Source organism: Colius striatus, unplaced genomic scaffold, assembly GCF_028858725.1.
Source record: "Colius striatus isolate bColStr4 unplaced genomic scaffold, bColStr4.1.hap1 scaffold_38, whole genome shotgun sequence".
In the NCBI taxonomy this organism is placed as follows: Eukaryota; Metazoa; Chordata; class Aves; order Coliiformes; family Coliidae; genus Colius; species Colius striatus.
Window position 1 is genome coordinate 467,978 of NW_026908522.1, and position 15,535 is coordinate 483,512.

The 15,535-nt window shown below is 54.6% G+C and overlaps 1 pseudogene; it reads left to right on the forward strand.

Annotated features, from left to right (window-relative positions):
* Nucleotides 1–1,384: 1,384 nt before the first annotated feature.
* LOC133629299 (E3 ubiquitin-protein ligase RBBP6-like) lies at nucleotides 1,385–7,396 on the forward strand (annotated as a pseudogene).
* The last annotated feature ends 8,139 nt before the right edge of the window (nucleotides 7,397–15,535 follow it).

The window sequence follows — 15,535 nt, forward strand, 5'->3', positions numbered from 1 at the left end:
GAGTGTGTGTGGGGGTCACACAGGGGACCCCTCCCCACAGAAACCAGCCCGGGAGCTCCCAGTGCCTCCCAGAAGATCCTAGTTGACCCCTCAGGAGTCGCTTGTGCCTCTCAGGAGTCCCCACAAGGCTCTAATAGTTCCCCAGTAGCTCCCAGTTTTCCCCCAGAAACTCCCAGTGCTCCCCAGTATTTACCAGCTCACTTCCAGTAGCCGCCAGTTTCCCCCAGTTCACCTCTCAGTAGCCCCTTGTCCCTCCCAGTAGCCTCCGGAAGCCCCAGATAGGCCCCAGTAACACCCAGGACTTCCCAGTGCCTCCCAGTAGCCTCCAGTTCATCCCTTAGTAGCCCCAAATAGCTCCCCAGTAAATCTGTTCACCTCCAGTAACACCCAGTACTTCCCAGTAGCCTCCAGCACAGCCCAGTGACTCCCAGTTCACCCATTAGTAGCCCCTTGTGCCTCCCAAAGAGCCCCCCCAGTAACTCCCAGTCACCCCCACCAACACCCAGTTCCTCCCAGTAGCCCACAGAGCCTCCCGATAGCCCCAAACCGCTCGAGGGAGGGTCTCTGGGGGTCTCTGGTGCTGGCTGAGGCGCAGTCCTTAGCTCAGTGTGCCCATCCACAGCTCAGGGCCTTGTGTCACAGTCACGAAGCTTCTCCTGCTGTTCCAGCGGCGCTTCCCCTGTGTCAGCGTGTGCCCGGCACCCCGTGTCCCGTCCCTGCCCACCACGCAGCACACGCCGGCCCCAGCCTCTCGCCCCCTGCCCTGCAGGGAGCCCTCTGCACTGAGAAGGGCCCCTGAGCTCAGCCTTCTCCTCTGCAGGGCCGCAGCCTTCGCTGCCCACAGCCATGTGCCGGCCCCTCAGCACTCACCCCTGGGGGCCTGTGTCCAGCAGCTCCCGTCTCTCTCGCTCTGCCTCTGCCTGTGGCTCAGGGGCTTTGCAGAGCCCGCCCTGAGGCTCCGCCGCCTCTGATTGGCTGCAGACCTGTCACCGCCTTGCGCTGGGCCCGCCCTCCCTGAGGCGCCGCGGCCTCTGATTGGCTGCGCTCACACGTCCATCAGGGCTGTGCCCGCCTGCTGCGCTGCCATTGGCTGTGCGGGGCTCTGGCTCCCCTCTGGGCAGCCGTTGTCGGGCTCTGAGGGCTCCTGTGGCCGCAGCAGGCGGGTGGGACCCTCAGCATGGGGCTGCTGGGCCTCAAGCGCAGGCTGTGTGCAGGGGCACGAGGGGCTGGGTGCTGCCCGTGACGCTTTGGGCCCTGAGAATGGCAGCAGGAAGGCCGCTCTCCCATCATCCCCGGCAGGTGCCCCGTGCCGGTCCTGCCATCCCTGACACGGCTCTGGAGCTGAGGCCAGGGGCTCCCAGTGTGACCTGGGCGCGGGTTTGCGATGCGGACCCTGAGGAAGCTGCTGTACTACCTGGCTTATGAGGCCGAGGTGCGTGAATTCGAGCGCAAGCACGGCTGGGAAGCACTGCTCCACCCTGAGACCCGGCACAGCGCCATGGGGCTGCTGGCCAGGTGAGAGCCCCCTTCTCTCTGCTCCCTCCAACATTTGTCCTCTGCAAACAGGACACCCTCGCAAATGCCCTTGGTGCTGGGTGAGAGGGGCTTGTCACCAAGGGCTCGCCCGGCAGATTGGAGAAGCCTGGCAGAGGTGGGTGCCCAGGAGCAGACACCCCCCAAAGCACCAGCGTCCCCTCCCGTGGGCCTGGGCTGAGGGCTCAGGATGGGGCGTCCGTCCCAGGGCCAGGCAGGATGCAGCGAGGGCCAGAGACAGAGCCGGGGAGACGACTGGCCCGTGGGCAGCAAAAGAGTGTCGTCAGGAGGCTTTGGGGCAGGAAGGGTGCTTTTTGCTGGTCTTGGGCACTACCTTTCTCCTGAGAAGTCCAGCCCTCAGCTAGTCAGTCCAGGGCCTGGCCCACCTTGCTTGGGGTTATCGGTGCCCTTTTTCCCCCCACCCCCTGCCAGAGAGATGTGTGGTGCCGCGAGGGGCTCATGTTAGAAACTGATTCACTGCCTGGTGAATCTGCTGAGCAGGGAGCAGCCTTGCTGGGAGGTCCCTGCCACGGCGTTCCAGGTCGAGGTGAGCCTGGTTGCTGGGAGGAGATAGGGGGGGAGAGCAGTCACTGGGGCAGAGGGTGAGTACTCGGTGTGTTTCAGCTCCTGGCCTGCCCTGACATGAGCCCTGTGGTGAACGCGCCCTGCAGCTGGAACCGAGGTACCTGGGGAGCGAGAGCAGCGTGATGCGGTGCCTGGTGCTCAGAGCCGTCATCGCCCTCTGCCACGAACCCGCGATGGTGAGCAGGGGGCAGCCGGCCGGAGCCGTGCTGGGGGCCTGGAGCTGGGTGAGGGGAGCTGGGGGACACACAGCTGGGGCTTGGCTGTGCCTTGGGAGCTCTGGCAGCTGCTCCAGGCCTGTTGTAACGGTGCAAGCAATATTCATCCCAAGATGTAGAGAAGCTAGGTAATGCACGTGCAGAGACATACACGGGCAATGTAATGCCACCAACAGTGTTGACTCAAACCCACCCTTCCTTTGCTAGCTACTTCCTTAGATGCTGCTTTCACCCCTGTGATCACCCAGGGCCCAATTGATTACCTTGCAGCAGCTGTTTCTGATAATTGGAAGTAGCTTGCCAGCTGCATTAACTTGTCCCTACCATCTTTATTCAAGCTGGCTGGTCCATGTCACATTTGTGCCTACAAACCCGCTGCTGAGCTGCTGTTCCCACCACGCTAAAGAAAGAGAACGTGATTTCTATTTGCTGGTGAAAGCAACACAGGGAATGGGTTTGTCTGTGTTGGGTTCCCTTGGTCAAATCCCTTCCTTCGGACGCCTTCGTTTCCCTCAGTCATGTGTGTGACTGATCCCAGCAGCCCAGTGACTCTCCTGTGTGGGGTGTGGAATCCAGCTGTGCATTTGCGGAAGGGAGATGGGGGACACATGCCCTTGTAAACACGGTCATAAGAGGCATCAGGAGTTGATTTTCAGAAGTGATCTTTACAACTTTCCTGTTGTTCCTTTTTGGATCTTTTTCTCATCATCACTGTTCACGTGTATTCGACATGGCATTTGCAGTGCTGCGTCTCTTCCTAACCTTGGGGAATTTCAGCCAGCTCTGTTGGGAGTGTTTTGTTTGTTTTCCATTGACCTTGTGCAGGAAATCTCAGGTGATTTTTTTTTTTCATATTACCATCTATAATTACATTTCCAACTTCTACAACAAATTAGTAGCTTCTACTCACTGTAGCAGCCATTCTGGCTCTTTTCTATGGCTCAGGAAAGGAGAGGTGAGTTACCACAATTAAAACAGTCAGAAGTGCTTGATGTATTCATAGGATGGACTTCCTGGGGTGTTTGCACAGCCTGTTTGAGTTTCTCTCTGACTGGGACGTATAGTCTTGGAGAAAGGAGCATGGCTCAGAAATGTGTTTCCACCTGAACTCACTTGGATCATCGGTGCTGCAGAGCCCAGGTTGTGGTTTTTGGGTCAGTCCAGTTCCTGTGTGTGTGAGCCAACATCCAGACTTGACAAGGTAGTAGTGGTGAGGCACAGTGCAGCTGGAGCTCTTAGCCAGGCTGGTAATTCATCTGCAGAGCCAAGTCTAAACTACCAAGGTGTAATACAGAGCACTGTGTGGAGAACTACTGCAAATGCCTTCCAAAGCCCATGACTGAGCGGCAGTCTGAAGTACTTTTGGGTTACTGTTTGTGTGTTGGCAGTCTCCAGCTGTCGTTTTGTGATTGCCTCTTCTCTCCATTTCTCTACAAAGAGGGTGTTTCTGCTGAGAGTGCCGCGGTGGTGAAGCACTCCGGGCCTGGCAAAGATCTAGCTCAATGCCGTCATGACATTCAGCTCAAAGTCAGCAGCAGCCTTGCTGTTTTCTGTCTAGTGCATCTAAATCCCCTGGCATGTCTTGTGTCAGCTTGTTGTATGAAGGTGAATTTAAAACAGGGGCGCTATTTTCTTTACTTTTCCCACTACTGGGTGTTTAGTCAGTGTGTGTAAACCATTAGAATGAAATGCAGGGCTTCAGGAGCAGGGATTTGACCCATGGTGGAAATGAGTTTCTGGAGAGCTTTTCCTAAGGATTTCAAAGACATGATTTTCCTCTCAGAGACAGAGGTGTCACAGATGCATTACCAGCCGTTGTCCTCAAGATGCACTTGTGATCCTTGTAATGTGGTCTGCTGTCCTCAGCAAGACACCTGCTTGCTCTTGGTTTCCCTTCTTCAGTTGGTAATGCACAAGACAGTAATCTCCTGTTCTGAGGGACCTTTCCTGTGCAACTGCAGTGCTTTGGTATCTGTGAAATGAGCTCATAGTTCTAGTCCAGTTCAATTCTCCTCAGTACCTGTTTGTATGACAACAACCTGTTCTATTGCAGGTGTGGTTTAGGGTGCACCCCTCGAAGTGGGATTGCAGTCAGTTACTCTTGCCACACGTGGGTGTGTGAGGCTTTTGGGTCTGTTGCAGTTTTGTTCTCTTTCTATTCTAGTGAGTGCTTTGGGGGCGGCGGGTGCGGGGCCTCAGGGCCCTGCTCTTTGGGGCTCATCTCTTGGGACAAATGAAGGTTTTGCTGCTTGTGTTTGATTCCCAGACCTGAAGATGTCTTGCAGCCTGCAGCTCGTGTGTTGAGATGAGGAGTGCACGATGTTAGATGTAACATGGGGCTGTCCTGTCTGTAGCGGGGTTCTCTGAAGGGCTCTGACACTCCACATTCAGACACTTGCTCACAAACTGACTGATAGTTTTTTCTGTGCTGACTTTGCTTTCAGAATACACCAATGAGAATGCCTTGATCCCTAAGAACTCATCGGTTATAGACAGAAGAATCCCACCTGCAGGAGTTAAAGCCACCAGCCAAACGTCTGCTCTGTGAATATCCAAGAAACATCACGTTCTTTGGGAGGGGTTTCAGTATGTTCACCTTTCTTCCTGGCTGTTGGTTTGCAGAGGCATTCAGATTCTGTCTGTCTCCTTCCAGCTGCTGTTAGCTTTTCTTACCATGGAGTAGATGTTAATGGAGCTGACCCACAGCAGAGTTACACTTTTAGGCCTGCCGGGACGTAGGGTGCAAACCACGGCAATGGGAAGCTTTCAGATGATGCGCTTGGGCTTGTTCTTGCTGGTTTTCAAGACAGCAGCCTGATGAGTTCTTCTGGTTTTTCTTTACAGGGCTCCTGAGTCACAGGACTTTGGGCTGAAAGCCTTTCAGCTACACTCATTGTACCACGAGAGAGCAGTGTCTGTGCACAGAGAGATTTCCACAGTCACTGGACTCTGAGAACACAGCATTTTGATGTTCAGGCTTTAGAGTCTAGCTGCAAGTGCTTCATTTGAAGTTCTGATCCCTTGTGATGCTGTTCCCAGAATGAAAAGGAGCACTGGAATTCCCAGGAGTTTCATGGTGGAGGTGGATGATCCCAACACGAAGGGCGCGATGCTGACGAGCGACGGGAAATACGCCATCGCAGCCAGTAACGCGTAAGTGGGGAGCTAATTGGACTGGCCAGAGAGTGAGCGAGAGGAACCATGTGTGTGTGTGAGAGAGAGACGGGCCAGCATCTGTCCTTCTGAGGGAGGCAGCAGTGTCAATGTATCTCAACCTTCCCATCTGTCGTGTGTTCCAATATGAAGACAGTGCAGTGCTGCTGTTGGTGCCCCTGGAAGTTGCTTCATCTTGTAGCGTGCCAAGAACCTGCATTTCTGACCAAGAGTTCAGTGCTGTTCCTGGGGAGTCTTTCTCTTGGAAAGCTCCTTTTGCCTCTGGTTGAAGTTTCAAAGGCTTCTTGTCAACTTTCACCACTGGCTGCTGGCTGGAGATTTCCTCTGCCTTTGATCAGATGGCACGTGTGAAACAGGCTGAAGTTGTGCTGTTGCTCTGAACTGAGCAGGTGCTGCTGTGTGCTGACAAGAGTGGCTGTTTGAGAAAGGGATTGGGAGCACTTGTGGTTTTCTGTCATAGGGCTCCTTTTGCAGAAGCTGTTACAAAGACTTCCTCCTTCTCTGAAATGTGATGACTCGGAGACTAAACTCCTTGTGAGCCTGCATTTTGCACTGACCCTCTTCCAGAGCAGAGGTGGGATTCATTCCATGCATTTCCAGCTGTCAGAAAGGGATTTGACTAGTCTGAGAGGATGACTTTTCCTTTCCCAGTCTTTAATGTTTCTCTTTCCCCACCCTCCCTCCCCCCAGGGCAGCTTAGGCTTGGAAGAAGAAGGAAAAGCCTCCCTTCTTGCCACAGGAGCCATCCTCCTCCTCCTCCTCTTCAGATGTTCCTGTTCCTGAGGAGCTGTTATGTCCCCTGTGTAAAGAGTTAATGATGGACGCAGCTGTTATTCCCTGCTGTCAAAATGGTGACTGTGACGACTGTAAGTGTTACTGCCATGTTTGTTAACTCCAAACATCACATCTGATCTTGTGAAAGCCGAAATAGATGACACAGCGACTCTGTTACCTGTTCTACTGAAAACTGAAGTACCCTCAGAACAGCAAAGGGCTCTTCTCGTGCTAAAGACAGAAACAAAAGGCAGCCAGCTCTTTTTTTCCCTCGGAACGTCTCTGCTTCAATGATCTCTACAGGCAGAAGGTGAAGTATGAGAAGAGAGCGTAATGGTGCAGGTGAATTCCAGATTGGATATGGAAGGCATTTAGGCTGCCCACAGCCCTTTTGTCTCCCACAAAACTGTACAGCCAGCTCTGGTGACTTACTGGGGTCTGCCACAGACAGACAGGCAGGCATTTAAGCCACATGCTTTTGTAATTGATTGTCATTGACTTGAACCCTAAACGTTTCCTTAGTTTGGCTCAGAGCTATTCTGATGGTTCTAATTCATCACAGGTATTAGAACAGCACTGCTGGAACCTGAGGAACATCAGTGCCCAACGTGTCATCAGACAGACATTTCTCCTGACTCTTAGGAGGCCAACAAGTCCTGCGCAAGGTAGCCCCATGGCTTGGGTGGAGAGGGTTTGTGAGGAAAGTCTGTTTGCAACCAATTGGAAGGGAAGGAAATGTTCACTGAGGTCTCCTTAGGCAAGGCTCAATGGGCTGAGGCCCAACTGGCTTCTCCAGGCCATGATCTGTGGTTAGAGGAGCTGACAGCTCCTTACAGACAATGTGGCCAGTTCAGGTCACGCTTGTTCCACACAACTGCCTCCCTTTCCGATGGGCTGTTAATGCTCAAGTGCTTTGAATGCAGCTGCTCTGGGTGACCAGTCATTCTTATCAGCCTTTAGTGGGATGTGCTCATGTATCTGTCTCTGGGTTGATTTTAGGATTGACAGCCCTTACAGGGATAGCCATCATTTCCCTCTGTGGAGGTTTTTGTTCCCGACTCTCCTCAAGTTTCATGGTGCCTTTTTCTAACGGTGTTTCTGCCTCCAGATTGTGAACAACTTGAGGAATGACACTGGCTGCAGTCAGCAGATCCAGCAGCAGCCTCAGCAGCAGCTGCCGCCGCCTCCACCTCCAGCCACACTCCTCAGACAAGTGAGAACACACAACCTGCAACCTCTTCTCCAGCCAACCATTTCCAGCCAGCAGGATCCACCCATCATCCCACCAGCTTCTCCAGCTTCTTGGCCTGCTGCTGCTTTGCCATTGTTGGGCCCTGGTGCAGCATCTGTGGCAGCCGGGCTGCCAGGGAACCTGTCGCCTGCTTTGGCAGGGATTTGGCAAAGGAACTGACAGAATACAGAAGGGCTGAAAAGAAGCTATCCAACTGCCTGACACGTCTGTGGTGGAGAAGCAGGTTGTGTGGGGAACTCGGGAGGAGTTCCACTCCACACCTGGATCATGAGGGATGATCCAAGGTGATTGGCAGTGATAGGAGAATCTTGTGTAGGTGAGTAGCTCCAGTGTGGCAGAGGTGACAGCTGGCTGAGAGTTGTAATGGGGCAGCAGTTGCTCAGGAGCAGGTGTTTCTTGACTAAATCTGCTCTGTGAAGACCCCGTTCACCACCTGGCAGGCGTGAGGAGGAGAGAAAGTGAAAAGGTGTAGGTGCTGGGTTTTCTGCATCTCCCTGTTCTGATTTGGGGTAACCATTACCCCAAAGCACTTTGGAGCATTTCAGTGAGAGAAATGGTCTTCATCTCCTCTTTGGTCTGTCTCGTGTAAAAGCACAGAGAGACTTTCACCCAGACTGCAGACTGGTGGCTTTTGTGAGTATTGGTCAGTTTTTGTCTCCGGAATTACAAGATCAAGGTCGTTTTTAAGGAAATCTGAAACTGATGAAAGACCTTCAGAGGGGGAATGATGCTGAAGAACGTGTGTGGAATCATGTCAAAGTTCCTTAAAAGCTAAGAAAACCCTTCGCCGCCACCCCCATGGAGAGGCAAAGGCAGCAGCCGTGACAGTCGGCCGAGATCGAGGCCACACGGCCATCGTCGTGCAAGGTCTCAGTCTCCTGGCTGTCACCGGTCGAGGTGAAGGTCACCCCTGTAGTGGTTCTGCCTGGGCCAGGTTTTAGGTAGCTGAGGCGGGGGGGGGCGGGGGGTGCAGGGGAAGATGGAGGGGTGGGGGGAGGTGTTTTAAGATTATTTTGTTTCTCATTTCCTTGTTCTTATCGTTTCTTCATAAATCCAACCTTTTTCTCCACAGGTTGAGTCTGTTTTGCCCATGACGGTGATTGCCGAGCCATCTCCCTGTCCCTGTCTCAATACACAAACCCACTCGTTATATTTCTCTCTCCCCTGTCCAGGTTAGGAGGGAGAGTGATGTTAGAACTTGGTGGGCACCTGGCACTCAGTCAGGGCTAAACCACCACCCTCAGGGAGTATGATGATCCCACCAAGCTGGACAGGTGTGTAGATGTGCTTGAGGGCAGGAAGGCTCTTCAGAGGGCCCTGGCCAGGCTGGAGCCATGGGGCCAGGGCAATTGCGGTATGTCTGGTAATTCCCTGAGTGGAGATGCCCCTGGAGGTTACCCTCTGGAGCTGAGTGAAGGAGAACCACCTGCTGTCATTGACGTGGGTGAGTGACATCAGTCTCTATGAAATAAGTCGTCAGTGACCTGGGCAGACTGAGGCAGGACAATGGGGGAAACTCATGAAGAAGTGCAATGAACATGCAGATCTAGTCTGGGACATGTAGAAAGTTTTGCTCTAAGCAGGGCACACACTTGGTGGAGCCATCCCCTGTGTGCCCAGCGCTGCCAAAAAGAATCCCTGCTTGAAAGTCACACTGGTTATTGAGTCCTGATTGGCACTTGGAACTCACAAGCTGTATGTTGTGTTGTCAGGAGAGTTCTGTAGTACCATGCAGCTCCCTTCTTCTGCAAGAGCTGACAGGACCTGCCCACAGAGTCTCCGCTCTGTCCCGGCCTCCGTGCTGGTGTCCCAGGGAGCCACTGTGGAGCGGATTTCTTGCACCCCAGCTGCCTCCTCCCTGCAGCCCTGCTCAGTGTTAGACTTTTCCTGTCAGTGTGAACAATACTGTGCCTCTAGCAGTAGTTCTAAACTATGGCTAGTAGTGATGCCAGAGGCCATCCCAGGGGAGGGGGAGCGCTGTGGCCGTCACCAAGGGAGAGGGAGACCTTAGGGCGCTGCTGATGTCACACAGGGGCTGTTCCAGACCCCACCCGGCGTTGTGACCTCACCTGGCCAGGGGCTGTAGAGCCTCAGAGCGGGACAGCCAGAGCCAGTTGGGCTGAGCTGCCCTCGGGAGGACTCAGCTCCTTCTTTGGCTACTTGCCTTCCTGCTTGCTTCCAACCATCTCTCATTTGCTGCCCACTTCTCCAACCTCTTCCAAAGGTAAGGATGATCCAACTCTGTACCTCGTGATCCATCTTCTTGCACCTCTCTAGGCTGGCCAGGGCTATGAGTAGTGTTGCTCTGTGCTAGTTCTGATTGTGGCCCAAAAAGGAGGCACTGGGAGCTACAGAGGAGGGTTTGGGCCCAAACAGGAGCCTCAAGGCTTTTCTGAAACTTTTGCCTTCCTGTTTCTTTCCCTGTGTCTATTTGAACGTGCTGTCTGTGTCTCCTGCTAGATCCTGCTGAGGCTGTGTGCAATGTCTCTGCGCTTCTGCAGCGTGATCCCATACGCCGTGCCCGGAGCGCTGGCACTGCTGGGCTGCTGGTGGCTCTATTCCTCCCGAAAAGCGCAGGCCAGAGACCGTGAGGAACCGGCCACTGCTGCTGAGGAAGAGCTGGAGGAAGGAGGCCCAGAGAAGGACTTGTGGCCCCAGACGGAAGCCTGTGTCCCTCAGAGTCTGTGTTCCTCGTTGGAAGAGGAATGCCCAGAGGCTGACCTTCCAGAGGTGTCAGCGATGACATTTCAGCCCAGCCCCTTGGAGGATGACGCTGACAGACAAGAGCCAGCAGGATGTGCAGGGGAAAGCAGCGTCCCTGCTGCTGTTTCTGTCCCCGTGCAGAGCACAGAGTGTCCCGGCAGCGCTGCAGCCAGCCCCGCACAGGGCTCAGGCTCAGGCGCCGACGCAGAGCAGCGGCCGGCAGCAGCGCCGGCAGCGCCAGGAGCCGGGCAGGAGCCCAGCAGTGCCCAGAGCGCCGCTGCGCTGCCGCCATCCCCGCAGGCAGAGCCCCGGGCTGAGGCAGCGCTGCCGGGTGCCGCGCGGGATGTGCCCGCTGGGCTCTGCCCGGCTGCAGCCGCCCCAGCTGATGCCCCTCCGCAGGCGGCCGGCGCTGCTGCCCCTGAGCGGGGGCTGTTGGAGGCGGCGGCAGCGGCTGAGCACACGGCTGCCAGCAGGGATGCTGCGGGGCTGCTGGCGGCGGGCAGCCATGCGCGTGGCGCGGCAGGTAAGGGCTGTGCCGGGCTGCTGGGCACCTGGCTGGGCTGGGGCCACGACAAACGGCTGCTGCTCCACTTGGGGCAGTTTTGGTCAGCACTTGGACAGGACTGTCTTGCCTCTGCCGCTGGGGAAAGGGTCACTGTGTTTGAGGGGCTGCTGCTGAACTTGGGCCTGCTCCTGTTGCATTCCCAGAGGTGGGCTGGTTTCTCCCCAGGCATGAAGGGTGTGTGATGGGACTTGACCCTTCGTGACATCCTGGGGAACCTGATGGAGGAGCATCCCCATGGAATGCGTAGCAAGTGCTTAGTGTCACCTCTCTAGGAAAGGATCTCATTGCCTGGCCTGCTGTGTGGCAGCTGCACTGTGTGGGCTGTCTGAATGCTGACCTGTGTGCCTGTATTGCAGGTGTAAATGGCTCTGACGAGGACTCGGAGGACACAGACGGTCCCGAGTGGCAGACAGTGACCCGAAAGAAGCGCGGCCAAAGGGGAAAATCCAAAGTGGTTGTCTGGGCAATAGAGGTGCCAAAGGTAAGCAGCCGCTGTCCTGCTCGTGCCTCCTGCCCTGCCCTGCGGAGGCACTTTCAGCTGCCGTGGGGACCCAATAGGAAGGAAGAAGAGGTGCAGAGATGGAAAGAAGAGGCATGTTAGAGCTACACCCAGGGCTGGTGGTTGCTGGAGTCTTTCTCCAGCACCTTCCACCCTGATCTGTCAGGGTGACGCTCTGAAAGCCCTCAGAAGGCTTTGAGGGCTCACAGCTCCTAAGAGCAGGGGATGAATAGTGATGCTTTCCCCTGTGCAGGAGGGTCACGCTCCCGCTGCCTGTCCAAACCCAACCTCCAAATCAGCTGCAGGAACCAGGAAGATGGGCAAAAGAAGCCCCAGGGCACAGTGGTGTTTGATCTACATTTCTCCCCTTGACTCTTGCTTTCTTGTCTTTCATCAAGGTGATAGTTACACATCTGATTGGCAAGCAAGGACAATTTATTAACAGCTTGAGGAGAGAGTCTGGGGCCAAAATTTCTCTCTCAGCGCTCCCTGATGTCGATGACTACGAAGTCTGTCACATCAAAGGTAAGAGGAGCCTTTTTGTTCAGAGTCTAGAGCGTAGCTTGGGGGCTTTAATTAGACTAGAAATGGATTCAGTGGCTTGGCTAGACCACGGCTTTTACCAAAATGTTCTGCTCAGGGCTGTTCCAGCAGAGGGATGTGGCAAGTGGCCTGGGCCTGGCCACGTGCAGCCTCTGTTGTAGGGCTGGGAATGCATTTGAGCAGCTTTGGCTGCTGGAGCTGAACCAGCCCCTTTTGCAGGATCCCTTTGGGCTTGAAGCAGCAGATAGGGGATGCTTCTCAGCATCTTGACTGGGAAGGATGTTGGAGCAATTGGGGCTGAAAAGTGTCTGTGAGTGAGTTGGGTCAATGCAGCTCAGGAGGCTTCTGGCAACTGGGCTGCTTCCCATGGCAGGGCTGGAGGTGTCCTCAGCCTACCTGTGCTGCTGACCTTGGGTGGGATTCTTGTCTTCCAGGCCTCTCCCATGAAGTTGAAGGAGCGTTGAGCCTGATTGGCAGGAGGTTCAAACACTTGTGTCTGGACAACATCTACCCTCTGCATCCCCCTGCACCGGTGACACGTCCTTCTGTCCCTAGGACTGCAAAGTCCCAGACACCTCAAGCACTTGCAGCAGGGAAAAAGAAGAGGAAGTAGTAGGAAATGGTAGTAAACAGTAGTAATCATAGAAAATACCTAACAAAATAAAGTCTAATATTGCCAAAGAAAAACACGGGAAACAAAGGAAACTTGACAGAAAGTAAAGTACAGAAACTTGAGGGAAAGCCAGAGCCCCAGGCAGCTGCTGCCACTTGGACACAGGCTCTGCTGCCCAGGGCGGCCCCTAGTGCAGGGCTGGGCAGATGGCCAGGGAGCGGCCGTAGCACATGATGGTGAGAAGATAACACTCTCCTGAAATGAAAAGGAGACTCCTCAATGTGTGGGCAGCATGTCCCAAGTAGGAGATGTCCCAATGGTCGCAGCAGGAGTTGGCCATGGTTTTGGGGACCGTGGTGGAGATGGAGCCCAGGTCTGAGAGGGAGAGGCTGAGGAGGAAGAAGTCCATGGGGGTGTGGAGGGGGTGGTCACAGGCTACGGCGCTGATGCCGAGGCCGTTGGGCAGGAGGGCAGCCAGGGAGATGCCCAGGCACAGCCCAAAGTGCAGCAGCTGCAGCTCCCCTGTGTCTGCCAAGGGCAGGAGCAGGAACTGGCTGCTGCAGCTGCTGTTGGGCATTTGCTGTTCCTTTGAAGGAGAGCCTTTTAAAAACAGCAAAGTGCAGAGAAAATACAAGACAGACTCCTCTGAGGAAAGCCACTCCATTCTTCAGGTAATCACCCTCCCAGTGAAATGCATTTCTCTGCTGTGCTGTGTGTTGGCTGTGAGGGGCAGGAGCAGTGCTCCCGTGCTGCTGAGGAGTCAGCTTTTCTGTGTCAGGGGGGCTCTTTTTTGGGATAGAACTCACTTTTATCACTGAAAATTGGAGGAATCTTGGCACACGACGTGGAAAGGGCTCCTCTCTCTGTGCCTTAGTGCAGTCAGGAGAGCTGCAGTGCCCATTAGTCTTTTTCCTCTCTGCCCTGTGTTTTCCCTTGTGCTGCCTTGAAGATGACTTCACACACAAGTAACTCCTCAACAAGCATCTGGGCCGTAAGTCAAGCAGGACAGTCCTGTTGCAAAGGGCACTTCTGCAGGCTCTGCTCTGTCCCACCCTGGAGATGGAGCTGTCCTGGACAAAGCAGGACACAACTCCTGCTCCAGAGAAGCAAAGGGAACAGGATCACAACAATCAGAATATCAGACCAATCCTAATGGGGCCTGACTGTCTGCAAGCCAAAGTGTGCTGAGTCCTGACACTCCCTGCTTTACCCTCCTCTATGTGGTACAAATGAGGGATTTGTCTGCTCTTCAAATGAGAGACGACTTTCTATGTCCCATTGCCCAGCCAGACACCCAGAGGTGAAGACTGTTAGAACAGGATCCTTCCCTTTCAGATAGCTCCTGCTTGAATATGTGCACTGGGAAATGTCCCGGGGCTGGTCTGGAGCTCTGAATGGCTTTCAGTGCTTTCTTAAAGAAGACAGAATTGCCAGGTGTAGGAGGGGAATTGCTGTGTTTCCTGAGAAATCACTGAAAAGATGAATGAAAAAGAGTTCCAACAGGTCTGTGGGAAAGATTCACCGAGGAGGGCAAGGGGAGAGCTTCCCAGCATGGCCGTGGCAAATCAGGATGGCTGCTGCTGCCTCGCGGATCTTGCCATGGGATGTGTAGGAAAGGACCAAACCAAGGCAAAGGGTGAGATCAGGTGGTTTCTGGAGGAACAGAGGTGGGAAAACAGAGAGAAAAGGGGTTGAAAGGAGCAGGTCACACGTAAACAGGGGGCTGATCAGTCCACTTCTGTGGCCTTGCCTTGCAGCTGATCACCACAGCCTGTCCTGCTTTCCCAATACCTGCACATCCAAGTGCTTTCTAGGGCAAGGGAGCTCTCTGCTCTAGGTACAGATGGAGGTCCGAATGCCAGCCCATCTGAGTGGGAACCACAAGTCATCAGGTGTAGTGTTCTCTGCTGGGGGGAACTGGTGAGAGCAGTGGGTGTGTGTAAGTAAGTAAGTAAGTAAGTAAGTAACTGGTGTGTGTGTGTGTGGTGGTTTGGCCCAAGCAGCCCAGCAGCAGCACCACAGTCTCTTGCTCGCTGCCCACATCCACCCCCACCCTCGTTAGGATGGCAGAGGCCCCAGCGAAATGGCAGTAAAAAGATCACCAAGGTCGTTGTGGATGGAGACAAGGGCAGGGAGGGCTCGCTGCCAGTGACGGTCCTGAGCAAAACAGACTCCAGTGCTTGAGCGAGAGAGGAGAGTAGGAAAGCTTATTCTACAAGAAATACGAAGGTGGGAGCTCTCCTCATTTGTGTGCAGTCAGTCTGCTCAGCCCAGACTCAAATAAAGGCTGCCCTGGGACCCCTCTACAGGAGTAGGATGGACACCTTGTGACTGGGTTTGTGATGCCAGCTTTGACGTGAACAAGCCATTCTTCAAAGGTGGCCATGGTCAGGGAATCACGGAATCACAGAGTGGTGGGGTTGGAAGGGACCTGCAGAGATCATCTAGTCCAACCCCTCCTGCTAAAGCAGTTCCATCTCTGTCAGGTCCCACAGGAACGTGTCCATGTAGGTTCAGAGAGCTCCAAGGAAGGAGCCTCCACACCCTCCCTGGGCAGCCTGGGCCAGGGCTCCCTCACCTCACAGGGAAACATTGTTTTCCTTACATTTCAATGGAACTTTTGTTGTTCCAGCTTCTTTCCATGACCTCTTGTCCTGTCACTGCCTACAACAGGAAAAAAAGGGAAACCCCAGCCTCCTGACACCCACCATGTAGACGTTTGTAACTGTCAGTGAGATCCCCCCTCAGTCTCCTCCAGACTAAACAGCCCCAGATCAGAAGAAAGCCCCCAGCCACAGCTCTCCTGCTCCTCTAGAGAGGTCCCAGGGGAGCCTGTCAGCCAGCAAAGTGCTCCCTTGCCAGCTCCTGTGATGTGGGAGCTGTGACAGAATCACAGAGTGGTAGGAGCTGGAAGGGACCTCTAGAGATCATCTAGGCAAGCCCTCTGCTAAAGCTCCCAACTAGATCAGGTCACACGGGAAGGTGTCCAGGCCGGGCCTGAGAACTTGCAGAGCAGGAGCCTCCACAGCCTCCTGGGGCAGCCTGTGCCAGGGCTCCCTCAGCCTTCCTCTAAAGAGGC